This window comes from Epinephelus lanceolatus, chromosome 4 (genome assembly GCF_041903045.1).
Source record: "Epinephelus lanceolatus isolate andai-2023 chromosome 4, ASM4190304v1, whole genome shotgun sequence".
NCBI lineage: Eukaryota > Metazoa > Chordata > Actinopteri > Perciformes > Serranidae > Epinephelus > Epinephelus lanceolatus.
In genome coordinates this window covers 32,955,431-32,971,343 of record NC_135737.1, presented here as the reverse complement: position 1 = coordinate 32,971,343, position 15,913 = coordinate 32,955,431, and the positions used below count along the sequence as shown (strand labels likewise).

The 15,913-nt window shown below is 42.0% G+C and overlaps 1 protein-coding gene across 1 annotated transcript in view; it reads right to left on the bottom strand.

Annotated features, from left to right (window-relative positions):
- pde2a (phosphodiesterase 2A) overlaps positions 1–15,913 on the bottom strand; it is a 224,533-nt gene that overhangs the window by 154,758 nt on the left and 53,862 nt on the right. The gene's annotated exons all lie outside the window — the stretch shown is intronic.

Genomic DNA, 15,913 nt, shown 5'->3' with positions numbered 1-15,913 from the left:
AAAAATCCAATGGAAATGCATGAATGACTCACTAAAACTAGGGCCGTAACGGTACATGTATTTGTGTCGAACCGTTCACTTCCGGTTCGACACGACCCTGTACCGAATTATTGGATGCAGGATATTATTTTATTTTATTTTGTTTTATTTTAATTCTGTTTTTGCGAGCCGAACCATTTAAAATATCTAGTTCCCTGACGGACATAATTGAGTGACGGACCGAGTCCCGTAAATCTCCGCTTTCACTTTGTGCAGCGCATTCTCGCATTTTGACAACATGGCAAGTGAGCCTGACGAACCTGAAAACCCATCCGCAAACCTTAAGTCCTCCGTTTGGGAACACTTTGGTTTCAGGGTAAAATACGAAGATGGAAATAAACAAGTTGACAAGACAAAAGCAGTGTGCCGACACTGCAGTACAGCGTTCGGGTATGTACTTGGAAACACGTCTAACATGCTAACGCATCTAAAGCGACACCACCCAAGTTTGAACGTTAACTGGCACGACTAGAAAAAGCAATCTGGTGCAAACTACGATATCGTCGTCGTTTAAAAAGAGAGCGTTTCCCTGACCATCGCGCTAAAGAAATAATCAACGCCATTGGAGTTGAGTAAATTGTTTAAGCTGCACTTTAGATATAAGCATGTTTTGTTTACTGCACTTTAACAAAGTGGGAAAGCTAAGTAAGTTCCTAGTAAAACTGAATCTGAGCAGGCTTTAAAGCCGACCAGCTGCACTATACTTTTTATTTTAATTGAGTAAAACTGTTAAAGCAGAAATGTATATTTATATTTTTCATTCAAAAACTGTGTTAAAAAAACAGCAGGATTTTATTTTTCACTTTTTTATTTCTATTTTCATTCAAACAATGTGCAAAAGCAGGATTTTATATATATTTGTTTCATTCAAAAATTGTGTAAAAAGAGTTAACTGCTGTGGTGGTACGTTTTAATAAGGTTATCAATAAGTAAAAGATATTTAATAGTTGTCTATTTTTTTCATTACTGTACCGAAAAAACCGAACCGTGACTTGTGTACCGAGGTACGTACCGAATCGAGATTTTTGTGTACCGTTACACCCCTAACTAAAACGCAACCTATTTTCTTGTTTGCTGGTCTCAACAGTAGTCAGCAGTGGTCCCCATGGGTTTCGCCTAAGTGACACGCCGGCCACCATCATGTCCACCTCTCAATTACAAAGTCAGCCTATATATTAATTCCCTTTAGAAACATTGATATGATACATAAGAAACATGCACATGCAACATATGTAATTTGCAGAAACGTACAATGTCAACATTTTCTTCTGGCAACTGGGCTGATTTACTTGTTGATAAAATATCTCACCATAAGGTCCATTATGAGCTGAGTTTACCCACTGGTCGGGAATTTCTTTTCCTGAGCACTTTAAGATCTGTTCTTCCATATTTGCTCAAAACATTTGAGTCATATACGATGGTACTGTATGATCGAAAGCACAAGAACAGCTAATAAACAGACCTTTAGCAGAGCAGTAGCTCAGTCCATAAGGGACTTGGGTTGGGAACCGGAGGGTCGCCTGTTCAAGTCCCCGTCTGGACCAAAATATGGAGCGTGGACTGGTAGCTGGAGAGGTGCCAGTTCACCTCCTGGACACTGCCGAGGTGCCCCTGAGCAAGGCACCGAACCCCCCAACCGCTCAGAGCACCTGTCACGGGCAGCCCACTCTGACATCTCTCCACTTAGTGCATGTATAGGTCCAGTTTGTGCACGTGTGTGTTCGGACCTGTGTGTAATTGACAAACAGAGTGAAAAATTGAATTTCCCCTCGGGGATTAATAAAGTATATAAAATTAAATTAAATTAAAAAAAAATTACGTGACATTGTGAGGTGAGACTTGGACTCTACAAACCCAAAAGCTAGTTAAAATTGCTACTAAAAATGTTGCTCTACTGCTAAAAACGTTCATCATGTCAGATACAAAAAGCTGTTCTTAGCCCAGTTACTGTGTATGATATTTAATAATGTTTCAGATACCTATATTTATTTATTTTACTGTTTTCAATTTTCAATGTCATTTATTTTGCTGTTGTTGTGATGCTATTGCCGCCGATATGCCTTAATGTTCTCAGCTCCTCATCCACCTTTCCTCCACTTCACCTTCAACTTGCTAGAGCTACTCCTCTGCGTTTTTTCACCTCACTTTTGCTCTCACAATCAGCCTAATCATCCCATTGAACAGGCCTGGGAACCGCAGTAATAGAATTGAACCTGACCCTAACCAAATGGCGACAATAAAACGTGGCCCTGAACACGTACACATCTTGGGTTGGTTCCTAGGGTCTGGGTAAACCCGTGAAGACCTTTGAAGAGTTCTTCAAAGTAACAGATAGTATCACTCTGCAGTGTTTGGTCTAAAACATCACACTATATATAATCATTTCTAAAAAAATATATCCAGAAAATGAAAGACTGAATCAACCCTAATGTCGCCCTTCATCCAGCCTGACAGAAATAACAGTCACGTGTACAGTATTTTTAAAATGCATCAAACATGTCAAAGATTTATCTCCTCCACCACCACACCTCTATACATTCAATCACCCCACAGATTCATCACAACAGCCCCAATCTGCTGCAGGAGGCGTCCCATGTGCCGCTGACAGCTCCGAGGTGACATTGGTAGTGACGGGACATTTAGCATGAAGCTGTACAGCAGGTTGAATAGGACTGTCTAATGTAGTGCATCAATCTGACAACAAACCCCAGAGCCATATTCTAAAAACAAGCATGCCAGCAGCTCTATGCACACTCACGCACAATGTCATGTCATATCACATGCAAAATGTATTTGTTGAGCAGCTGGATCAAGTCAACACTGCTGGTGACTTTTATGATGTGGGTTTCTGACTGGTATCAATTTTGAGGATCTTTTAAAATGCATTTTGTCTCGAGGTAAGAATATTGTTGAGCATGATATTTGTCGTTGTTTGAACAGCATTTTTTGAATGTAGATCACTTAAACGGGTATTGACTGAATACATGTGAAGCTATCACAGGCAAGCAGTCACAGTGCTGGATTAAAACCAGCTGACAAAAGCAGCTTCTCTAAATCATATGAAGTAAGCCGCTTCGGTTCAAATGCTGGAAATTGGCCTGACTGGGAGAAGATACTGTTAATTGTTTGGGAAAACAATCAAAACTAAGTACTGTTGTGACGTGTTTACTGGAGGCTGAAATTGCCTGAAATAAATGATGAATATTTGAAGGCTTTAACCACTCGAACAAAATCAGATTTGATCAGTGTCGTTATTGAGCATTTTTGAACTATAATCTCAAATACCGTATGCTTGAGCCAATGATTAACTGAAGCTGTAACATGCTTTTATTTAATGAAATATTGAATCCAAAACAACATCAATGTTTGAGGAGGTTGAGGTGAAGAGAGGTTGATTTCTTCACCTCAACCTTTAATTACATGTTTATATATTGATAAAACAGGATGAAGTGTTATCTGCTGTACAGTGTGTTTCTGTGTCTGATCTGTATCCACTGAAAGTATTTTAGAATCACAGTGTGCCTTATTTAAAGATAATTTAAAGAATAATTATCAGTGTAACAGGAAGTGTTTCATTTTCAGTCTTTTTGAATTGTTTATAAATATTCTGTTTGATATTTAAAAGCTCTTTTTGCAGTAAAGTGATGTGACGGTTTTTTATGAAGTGAACGTATCCAGCCTCAGGTTGAGACGCGTTCTTTAGATGGAGAAGTTTCAATGTAATATCTAAAAAGGTAGATCCTTGCTTCGTGGAGTCGTGTTGAGGTGAGTGTGCTCTGCTGTTAAAGGGGAACTACGCCTATTTTCAAAATTCATACATGTTATCCATATGGTCTAAGACAGTGAAAATGTATTAGTACACATGAACAACACTCCCAAATCCTAAAACTAGAATACTAAAATTCAAATTTATGATGCCATAAAGTATAAGGTCTGGAGCTGCTCCACAAACAATGAATTGGGAAAGATGTTACAGATGACACTGAGAGCGCCCTGGGGAACGTTCTGAGTATTCAGTCTCCAAATCATTTGTCAATGGAGCAGCTCCAGACTTTATACTATGACATCATAAGATTGAGAGTTAGGCCCTGGCTACACATATACAAATTCATTCATTTATTTGTTTTCCATTACCACTTATCCTATCGGGGGTCGTGGAGGGGCTGGAGCCTATCCCAGCTGACATTGGGCAAGAGGCAGGGTACACCCTGAACAGTTTGCCAGACTATCACAGGGCTGACACATAGAGACAGACAACCATTCATGCCTATGGCTAATTTAAAGTCACCAATTAACCTGCATGTCTTTGGACTGTGGGAGGAGGCCAAAGTACCCAGAAAAAAACAACGCTGACACGGGGAGAACATGCAAACCCTACTCCAGGTTCGGACCCTTGCAGTGAGGCGACAATGCTAACCACTGCACCACCATGCCACCAGTTATACAGATATTTTTTCAAAATGATCCTCGTCCATTTGAAAAAAATATCTGTCCACACGGCCTCATTTTACAAAATATATCTGTACACACTACAATGCAAAAATGACTCCAAAGCTGTCACCAACCTCCCCTTGTCGCAAAGGTAGTAAAGTGTATACAGGCTAACGTTATTTTTTTCAAAACACCCAGGGGAGATCTAATCATTGTAAATTCCCGTTTGATATGAGGATAAAGCTCACTCAAATACACGTGATGCTCTAGATATGCCAAAGTTTACCTTCCTCTCCTAATTGCTAACAATCCTACTCTCAAATTTGTGAAATCCTCTGCTGGTTTGACCAGGCCTGATCCGTTGATTCTGGCAGACTTTAGCAGCAGATGCTGAGGTACAACAAACACCTTCATTCATCCATGAAGTGGTGATGTGGTGCAGCAATATTAAGTTTCAGTGTAAAGTAGGCAAGTCATTACACCAAGCAGTGCTGACTAAATTTAAACAAGTCCGCCGTTGTAGTTATTGTTTCAGGCTCATGCTCATTACACAAATGCGGGCATGTGCAAATCATGGAGATGACGCCATTGTTTCCCAAATGCTCCATTTTACAAATCCACATGGATACAAAGTAGGGCTGTCAACGAATATTCTAAATTCGAATTTGAAAAAAAAATGGACCTTCGAATGTGAAAATTGATATTCGATTGTGGAGAAAAAAAAAAACACCACCGCAGCTGTCCTCTTTGCGAGTGGGCGTTGGCATCAGACACGCATTTCTCCAGCCTGGTCGACAAGCGGTTCTGCTCCCAGCTGCGGCTCGCGCAGAAAATAGACCAGACGCTGAAACGATCACTGCAGGGCGCGAGCCGGTCACAGTCCGGTGCTTCGAGGCTATTCGCAGTGCTTCCGCGGGCGGTGTGGCCACAGGTCAGAGAGGGGGGGCGAGCGAGAGGTCCGCGGTCGTTTATAACGTAATGTTATAGATAATTGTTTTATGTGTTTTAATGTGTAGGTATGTAAATGTTTTCAAAGACGTTTATGTTGAAATAAAAATACCTACAAGTAGTTATGTTTCCTTGTATTAATACATATACAAGTATGTTTCCTTGTATTAGTTTGCCCTCTTGTGGACATAATGCGGGAAAAAAAATGTTCGAATGGTTCGAACCTATGAGTTATTTTTAGAAGGAATATTCGAATGTCATTTTTGAGCAACTTTGGCAGCCCTAATACAAAGTAACTGGAGTTTTTAACAATCTGCCTTTAAAGGCATTTAAAAATTACCTAAAACTCCTTTTGTGTGCAGACAACAGGCCAACACACAGAGGAAAATATCTGTTTTCAAAAATATTTGTATATGTGTAGACAGAGCCGTACTTCTCTGGTGTCTGGCTTTGAGAGAGAGTGGCTCATGTTCATAAATATTAACTGAACGTTCCTAAGCCATGGAAATAACATACTGGAGTTATTAATTTAGGTGTTCCCCTTTAAATGCTGTAATGTGCCAGCACACCCTGAGGCTGCCTGTTTTGTAAACATGGTGAAAGGTTATTCTAGTACAGTAGGAGCTCAGACTGTATTGACCAGTGTTGGGTAATAGCAGCAAGATAGACAGAAAGATAACCAGCACTGTACACAGTCTCATATTATCAATTCTGTGGAGCCCACATGAACACACACACACACACACACACACACACACACACACAATCACAGGTAGGAGGGCAGGCCCTCACATGTACTCAGGAAGACACAGAAGCAGCTAGAAAATAGGTTAGTTCAAAGCGAATTCTCCTGAGAGACTGTCTCTCTTCATCTGTTGTGGACTCTGTGATCTAGATTACCCTTTACACACACACACACACACACACACACACACACACTTCAGAACATCACTGCTGTGTAATGCAGCTGACTGGAGTATTGATCCTGAGTTTGTGATTAAAACAGGGACTGTTGTTGCTGCTCAAATGCAATCAACACACAAACCCACTGTGTGATCACTTACTCAGTCAGCTGCTCTTTCACACTCACACACACGCACACATAAAGACACACACTGTGAGACAGCATGAATAACTACGCTGCAGAGGAACATAATTAGTGAGCCAAGGACCTGGAATCTGATGAGGATACAGCCTGTAACCTAGGTCTGTCGTGTGTGTTTATGGACAATATGCATGTCAAAATGTATGTGTTGTTGGCTATGATGCGGTTTAGTGTGTGTATTTGATGCCCATAAAAGACTGTGATTGAAAGTGCATATGTACGTAAATCTAGTGTGTGTGTGTGTGTGTGTGTGTGTGTGTGTGTGTGTGTGTGTGTCCTGACTCCCATAAAGCAGTGGAGTGATTGAAAGGTCTAAATGGTGAAGGTGCACTCAGGGGAATAGGGCTAATCTACATAATGGTGGAGCTATATTAACGGCATCCTCATGCACACAGACACACACAAGCATGCACACGCACACACACACACACACACACACACACACACACTTTGGTGTCAATTGAAAGGAAGCTCTCTCATCCCCCACACATCCAGTTTTCTCCCCGCTGATCTGACTGCACCGGTGACAAACAGAGATAATAAAAACATTCAAATTAAAAGCGCTGCAAAGAAATAAATCATTTGTTCGTTTACTTAAATTATACTTCTTATTTCAATATATTGTTTAAAATGATCACTTTTAAGGTTTTAATGCAAGTAAAGCACTTATTTGTTCGTTGTACTCATGCGATCACACTCACTGATTAATGCCTGATTATTAGCCTTTCTGGTGACAGGTTACTGCCACTCTACAGACAAAATTAAATAATATTATCTATTTTCCTCTGCAAAAATCACGCTAAACAGCATCCTCTAAACGCAATCCTCCATGGCACAATACGTTTTCGAGAGTCTCTTTCACTCCATCCGAGCTTGAAAGGCATCTGCAAACGCACTGACATCCTCTTCTGTGGAACAATAGCAGTTCCTCATCTTGAGATGCTCAGCTTGATGAGAAATGTGCATTTGGGGAAATGCGTCTGTTGTGCCAGGAGCAGGAAATGATAAGAGAGAGGCAGTAAATGGTTGTGTTTGCAGTGGGAGCATAAGGTGTGGATTGTTAGGGTGGATCAGGGATGAGTAGAAGATGCTTCACTGGAAATTTGGCTCTGCAGTGGATCCTAATTCATCCAACTAAAACTGCACATTAATCTGAACCAGTATAATAGCAAGGATCTTCCTAACGACTAATTTCCCTGACATTTAAATGGAGGTTTAAACGTAGACTAGTTGACGATTCTAAAAGGAAGAAAACAGAGTTGAGCACAATTCCATGTTTTATAAGAGCATTTGAAATCCTTAATCACATTTTCAATAACCAAATCATATTTTAAATGCCGCTAAAATGTGTGGCACCTTGCACCGTGCATTATGAACAGTGCACATTATCCCACAAAACATGACAACTCGCATTTCTTTACTGTGTGTTTAACATCCCAAGTCATCTCTATTCAAAAACACACACACAGTGACTCTCTAGCATGAGTGTGCGCACAAATTGACACAAACACACATACACACACACTGTACATCCAGGCTTCTTAGGATCTCTGTATATGCCAAAGCACCTCTCTCGTTAAGCCTAGTGAGAAGACATCTCGTCAGGGTAAGTGTGTGAAGGCTCAGACATACTTTCAACATTGGTACTGGTCACACGCACACAAGTCGGATAGCAGATGTGTGTTTTGTGTGTTTGTGTTTGTGAGAAAGAGAGATAGAGAAAGGGAGAGCCGCTGATCAGAGCCGCTGGTTAGTCTCGCATGCTTCTTTTGGTTTCCTTTGGGAATCCTTATAAGTTTAACGGACTAGTATTTCTGGAGGTTGCAACATTTAATCGACTGGTCGCCTAATCATGCACATCCCTAGTTGGTAGTTCCACCTTGGCTACCTTTGCATATTGCACTGAAATGATTAGTTGATGAATTAATTGGTCAACTGGCTGAACGTTTATCATCAACTATGAAGGTAACTGATTGTCATTTTAATCATTTATTGAGAAGAAATGTCAAAGATTCACTAGTTCCAGCTGCTCCAATACTTTTCTCAGTTTTATATTATAGTAAATAAAAAGTAAATAATTGTCTTTGGTAAATTGTGCAAATACTTTGTCATTTTTTGGGACAATAAAGAGAGTAAATAATAAATTGGGAAAAAAAGAAAAAGAAAAATCATCTTAAATTGCAGCCCAGCTATTAGTTGTGTGTCTATCCATCGATCCTGTGCTGACACTATTGTTCACACTTCATACTAAACATAGAGTGCATTCACATTCATCACAGTCCATAAGTATGTATTGTGAGTCTATAGGTAGGCGTGAAACAGAGAAAACCCAAGGAGACTGGTGTGATTCCCGCTGGGGCCGTCAAAGCTGAAAATCTATGCACTCACAGAACTGTAAAGTGCCTCGAACGAGAGTGTTCACCACATGGTGTATGACTAAGAGTTTAGAGAAAAGAGTGCGTCTGAGTGTGTGTGAGTATTACTTAACCTTATTGTTGCTCATACTTAATTTCCTTAAACAACACGAGCAGTAAAACAACAGCAGGAAAGCGACAATGACACACCCTGCTTTGGAAAGTCACGCAGACATACGCAATCATACACTTAACAGCGAGCAGCACTGTTTGTATTGATAACCTATTTCAACAGTGCAATGCATTTGTTAAACTGACTCGGCTCTGTGAGGCACAGCACTCTGAAACAATGAATGTGGATGCAACAAGCATCAATAACACAGCCAACAGGATGTGGAAAAATACTGAATCAGGCAAGATAAAAGCCCTCTTAACAACCCAAACATCACGTATTTCACCTTGACTTCAAACCATATTTACAGCATGTCTGAGCCACATCACAGGTTAAATGAACAAAATTTATCGCTTTGAACATTTGTCTTCATGCGCAAAAACATACTTTTTAAATCTTTATTGTGTGAAGGACACTGCAGCATTCCCACTGCTGTAAATGTGCTCCAACTGCGAGACCCATTTGAAGGCTTTTATTAAGTGCCAGGTATTCATTTTGTGTTTCAAAATTCATCAGTTGATCAAATGAGCTGAAAAGCATAAGTGTTTTGTAAGCAAAGGTCTTAAGATGACTCATAACTTTTCAAGCACTGCAGAATGTGCTTCATTCACACAGCAGTAAATTTCAAGGTAGGCGTGTGGGCGTCGCTTCATTCAAATCAAAAAACCCAGCTTTTTATATAAAAAGCCGTGGCCTCTTGTACTCCTCTGCTACAGCTTCTGTCCATTATGTCACCACAGGCAGAATGTAACGCAAAATAATAAACCTGTCTGGCTTCTATTCATCAGAAATCACAAAGCTGCCTCACGTCAACATTTTGAGAGGCTGCTTGTGTGGTTGCTATGTGAGTTAGGACGTTGGCAACCTGAACAGTTTATAAGCCAGTTTCCATACCAACACGTACTGTCTCCTAACTATAGTCCATCTCAGCAGCGCTGAGAAGTGAGTAGAGGCGAATGAGAGGATGAGAAAAATGAAGAGGAGAGGAGACCCTACTGCTCTATAGAAATCTCTATACAGTCCACTGCTGTTTATAAATCCCACCTGCTGAGCAATACAATACCACCACCCTGCTACCATATGGCTGTTCATGGTTGTTACTGTGTGTATGTTCCCAAAAACACCAAATTGATTTTTAATGAATAGTGTACATGCAAAAAGGAAAATAGTGGTTAATTTTGTGTTGGATTTAAACCCCCGAACGCTAGATCTTTCAGTGTATTAATCTATCTGCAGCCTTTGACTCTTCCATTCCAATGTTACAACATATCTCTAGTGCTGACATGTAAACACAAAGAATTCAGGCCTATGAAACAGGTAGAATTACAAAGGGTGCAGTGCTAGCATTGACAGATTTCCTGAAATTTAAATTTAAAATATAGCAATATATGACCTTGCTCACAGTAGTGCACAGCCCACTCTAACTGAAAAAATAAGTACATAAGTCAGCTGTGCAAGCAGCTTATTACAACCCATACTTACGTTCATTGTACGGTGGCGCCCTCTACTACAGTTAGTAATTATTACAGGAGCAGAAGAGGAAGTGATGTTTATTCAGTTCATTTTCGGTAACCACTTATCTTGTTAGAGGTCGCCCAGAGGGCTGGAGCCTATCCCAGCTGACATTGGGCGAAGGCGGGGTACACCCTAGACAGATCGCTAGACTATCGCAGGGCTGACACATAGAGACATTCACGCTCACATTCACACCTACGGCTAGTTTAGAGTCACCCATTAACCTGCATGTCTTTGGACGTGGGAGGAAGCTGGAGTACCCGGAGAAAACCCACACTGACATGGGGAGAACATGCAGACTCTGCACAGAGTGGCCCCCACCCCAGGGTTTGAACCCCCCGAACCCTCTTGCTGTAACCCCCAATTTCCACATACTCCGTCTGCGCCGCGCTACGCAGCACCTAGATCTGGAGAGACTGACGGCGCGTACCCTCGCCTACTGGATGCGTTTCTGGAGCGCAGCGCTGTGTAGCGGAGCTGCAAGCTCACATGTGGAAACTGCGAAATCACGCGATAAAAACCACCATTCACTCCCAAAACTTTGACACCAGGTCTTTTCCTTTCGGTTTGTATCCTTGTAGAAAGGATGTGCGGTGTCATACAAAATACTATGGTTTTCCACTTCAACTATGAGTTACTCCTCGTCCACCTTTCCTTGAACCCTCGCACTGACTGACAACTTGTGCGACAGGATGCGACATGATTTTTAAAAAAATTGAGAGTTTACAATCCGAAGTCCGCGCATTGTGTTGTATTTTGAAATTTACCGGACGCTGTGTGTGTTCCGTTTTCTGTTTGGTGCGATCTGAGCTTCGTGGCTTGACGTGCAATGGACACGCAGTCGCTGAAAAATAGACCTGGGGCATATCTCCGACGAAGCGGAGCGCCATGGCACTTGTGAGATGCTCCAGGCACGCTGCGCGGCACTCACTGTGGAAATGAAGCTATTCACTAGAATGGGAGCATATCTGCTACGGAAATTGAGTATGTGGAAATTGGGGGTAAGGCAACAATGCTAACTACTGCACCACCGTGCCACCAGATGTCGTGACGTGACGCAGCATAAAAACAAACAGAGTCAGCGTAATGTTGTACAAATGTCGGTGACGTCCCTATAGGTTGGGTGGGAGGCTGGTTTATGGTTTAAACAAACAAAGGACTTTCACCTGGGAGATCTGTGTTTGGGTCCCAAAGTCAATGTTGACCTCTTTTAATAACAACGTACCCTAGTATGCTAGTATGTCCAGCGTAACATGTGTGATGTGACGTATGTGAGGTATATCTCATGACATAAGTCACATTGTGTTAGTGACAGAAGTACTTGCCAAACCATGATGTTTGTTGGAGCAGAACTGCGACTGCTTCATGATGTTACAAACAGGTTAAAAACTGCAGCTGTTAGAACAGTAACATGAGTCCTTTTGAAGTCAGTGCAAATCTACCTATGCTGTCATTAGGTATGAGTGGGCATTGGTATATCAATATGTTGAATTATAATCCCTTATCGTGTTATGCATAGTATTGTTGGATTGTTGCCATTACACAGCCTTAGTGTGTGTGTGTGTGTGTATGGGTGTGTGTAGGACATCTGCATTTGTGTGCTTTACATGTACATCATCTAGCAGATGGATAGAAACAGCTACTTAGTTGTATAATTTCTGAATTTGCATCTAAGCTGAACCTGATTGATGGTTCACGGCTGATGAAATTGGAGGCCATCCAGCACTTAGCCTATCTGAAATCCATCTTTTATTTCTCCAAGGTACATTTAAAGTTCTGACTGAGCTAAGTGGGGAAAAACAAACAAACAAAAAAAATTAAAGCTTAAACCCTTAAAGGGAAGGTTCAGCATACAAAATGTGGAGTGAATCTGTGATGTTACTAGCTTGTCAATTTGTTGAGCATGTGGAGTAATGATGAAAAAACTGACGGGGAGCTTGGGGAGAGATTATCTGTTTTTGGACACAAAACCTGGCAGGAGGACGAGCCTGTTTTTCTGGGCTTCCAGCAGCAAAACGGACACATGCTCTGTTGGCTCTGTTCTTTGATCATCCTTTCATGACTTGAGTGACCCTGGACTGGGCTGACTCTGAAACTATAATTGTTTCAAGGACATCATAACTGATCCTTTGATCCATGTGAGGGTCAGTGTCACTCACTGCTTATGCAGGGAGGCTCGGAGTGGATTTACAGCAACAACAACAACAACTCTGCACTGGTTTAAACTTACAGCAGTGGGAAAAACTTTCCAATGTTGTCCTGCCTGAGCTAGCAGGAGATGTACGCTTCCTTCTGCGCCATAATACCATTAGTGGGAGTTGTTCAGTAGAAAGAAAATGTAATTTTTCGCTTGGTGATTTGTGCACCACAACCTGAGTGCCATGTAGTTCCATTATATTCAAGAGAAGGCAGACACCTCTTTGCCGATATCTCCAACACTTGGAAATTCAGACCAAAACAAGACTGATTAAAAGCACTACAGGTAAGTGGGAATATACATGTTTTTGACTGAAGCGCTTAATCCCTGGCAATTCAAAAAATGCCCCTGGAACATTTCAAAAATATCAATATGGATTGTGAGGTGTGGCTAAGACATGCCCAGTCACCTCGTTGTGTCCCGGAGGAGCGGAGGGGAGTCAGTTGGTAGACGAAAGCTGCCACCACTTCAGCCAATTGCAAATTTCAATTACAATGGCCAGGTTTCAGCCAGTAGAGGGCAGTCACTTTGCACATTTATAACACAGTGTGTAGAATTCAAATACTTTGCCCTAAAATGTCAAAATTTGGACCTGAACCCATCAACCATACTAATAAAAACATGTGCACATTGGTTTTTAGCTGGGAAAAGTGGTTTTAAGGTTTAGTTCGTCTTTAGGTCCTGCGAAACCAACATCAATTGACCTTTCGCTAAGCCCCGCCCCTTTGTGATGGTCCGACAAGCTGTCGGAGTAAGCATGGAGCCCACACCGTCACTAACTACATTCCCTGAAGAAACATCATCATATGTTTGGAAAAATGAAACAGTGATTTCAGAGAGAAGCAGACAGAGGGGTCTACAGTCTGTGTTTGAAGGATATATCCAGGATGTCAAACTGACTCAGCAACAACAACAGGTTCAAAAGACGAAGATAGTTAGAAGCTAAAGCTGAACTATAGGCTACAGATCATAGTGTAAAAGTGAACCACCACATCACTGCTGATCGCCACAGAAGACAATGAATATAAAGGGTAATTTTACCCCATGCTGCTGCCAGCACCTGGACCTCTGCTGTCAGACGACCAGGGATCTTCAGGGGAAGTCAAAAAAACGTTCATCTGCACACACTGTGATGACACACAGCTGGTTGAATATCAGCAAAGTTTCCCTGCTTCCCTTCACTGGTTCCTTCACTGTTATAATCATTATAAAGCAAAAGCAGCATGTGTATACATTCAGTAGGCTATATCTTCAGTAGCTAGCTAGCTAACCCTACACTTTTCAGGGTTTGATCTTGGTTTTGGAACAGGGAAGAAACGTATATCTTTTTCCAACCTCTCCAGGTAACGAGTATCATTAATACATGACGTGCCCCAGACACAACATTTAGCTCCAAATCCACAAAACCAACCTGAAAATGAAGGAAATCTGAAACGACTGCATTAGAGTCAATGGAGCACAGCTGTATTGTTGTTGGACCCTGGTCTGAGCCGGCCCGATGCTACGTTATGATTGGCCAGTCTGGGTTGGGTCAACCTTCTCAGTTACCAATGTCTTACTTTTCTTGTTAGAGATTTTTCTTAGAGCTGCAGTAGGTAGAAAGCCTGAAAACGTTTGATTTTTGAGTCTCATCTTAGTTAGGTTTCGTTCGTCTCCGCCCTGAGCCCCTCCTACCAGACAAGCACGCAAGTATTTTATCCTACTTGGTTCTATTTCTCCCTCTCTGGGAGCCTCAGCTCTCCCTCACCGCGCAGCAGCCCGCCCCATCCCTCCTCATCCCTCCCTCGCAGCCCCGCACATATAGCCCCGAGGCTCGGCTCTCCCTCACCACGCAGCAGCCCTACCCATCCCTCCCTCGCGGCCCCACACATACTCCTGAGCCTCGGCTCTTCCTCACCGTGCTGCAGCCCGCCCCATCCCTCCCTCACAGCCCCACACATACTCCCGAGCCTCGTCTCTCCCTCACCGCGCAGCAGCCTGCCCCATCCCTCCCCATCCCTCCCTCGCGGCCCCGCACATATACCCCCGAGGCTCGGCTCTCCCTCACCATGCAGCAGCCCTCCCCATCCCTCCCTCGCGGACCTGCACATACTCCCGAGCCTCAGCTCTCCCTCACCGCACAGCAGCAGGTCTGAGCTGACCTTTGATAGGTTGATGCACATCGGCACGATACTGATTCTTTAGAGGCTGAACACAGAGCCATGGTGAAGTGCAGAAACCTATTGTTTGTCTCAGACCACTTGATTTACATTATGCTTAGAGGATATTATAAAATTTTTACTCAATTATACCAAAACAATGTTGCCTACTGGAGCTTTAACTTTTTTGCCTTGTAATCACATCCAACCACATCTGACCAGGTGAGCTAAAGGTCGCCCCACCAGTGTCTCATTTTTCGAGCTAAGACCACATTACAGTTCAATCACACCTTATTCAGTCTTTCCCATGAGCTTCATTATAGCTTCAGTCCTCATGTCTACATTCAACATCTCTAACTGATTCCCTGTCGATGTTATGTGTGTCTTCATACTGTATAGACAGACAAGATAGAATTGATAACATGTTGGTTGGGGACACATGCTTTTACTTTGTCAGAGTCCAGGAACATTCCTGGGTTGTGCCTTCTGCATTCACAGTGTGCAACAACCTCACAGTCAAAACACCTGATGCTGTAAATAAGAGAACAGCTGGCAAACGTCTGGTTTGGAGGTTGCTCTAAGGTGTTCCTCACTAATGTTATAAAAGCTGTCTGCATCTTTTTTTTATTCTGTCTCATTAGTTGGTTATGAGTGCAGTCTGTGTGTGTTTATGTGTGTGGTACCACTTCCTTACAGGGCATCGTTATAAAAGGTTTAACTATTGAACTTGATAACTCAAATAATAATTAATAAACAAACATAATCCCTTATAAATCTGTTAGAAGCCATTAATATGAGTGCATTTGGGTTGCCAGTTTTGTGAAAGATCCCCTTCGTTGGTTCTGCTCCAGTATCACAGTTGCATTTATTAGCCAGCACTTTTCAGTAAGAGCCATCCGACAGATCTTGATGGATGTAAGTTAGACCTACTGCCAACTGCATTACGACAAGGGTTTCTTACTTTCTACTGAGCAATCACGTCTGCAGCTAGAAATGTTAGTAAGTCATTAATAA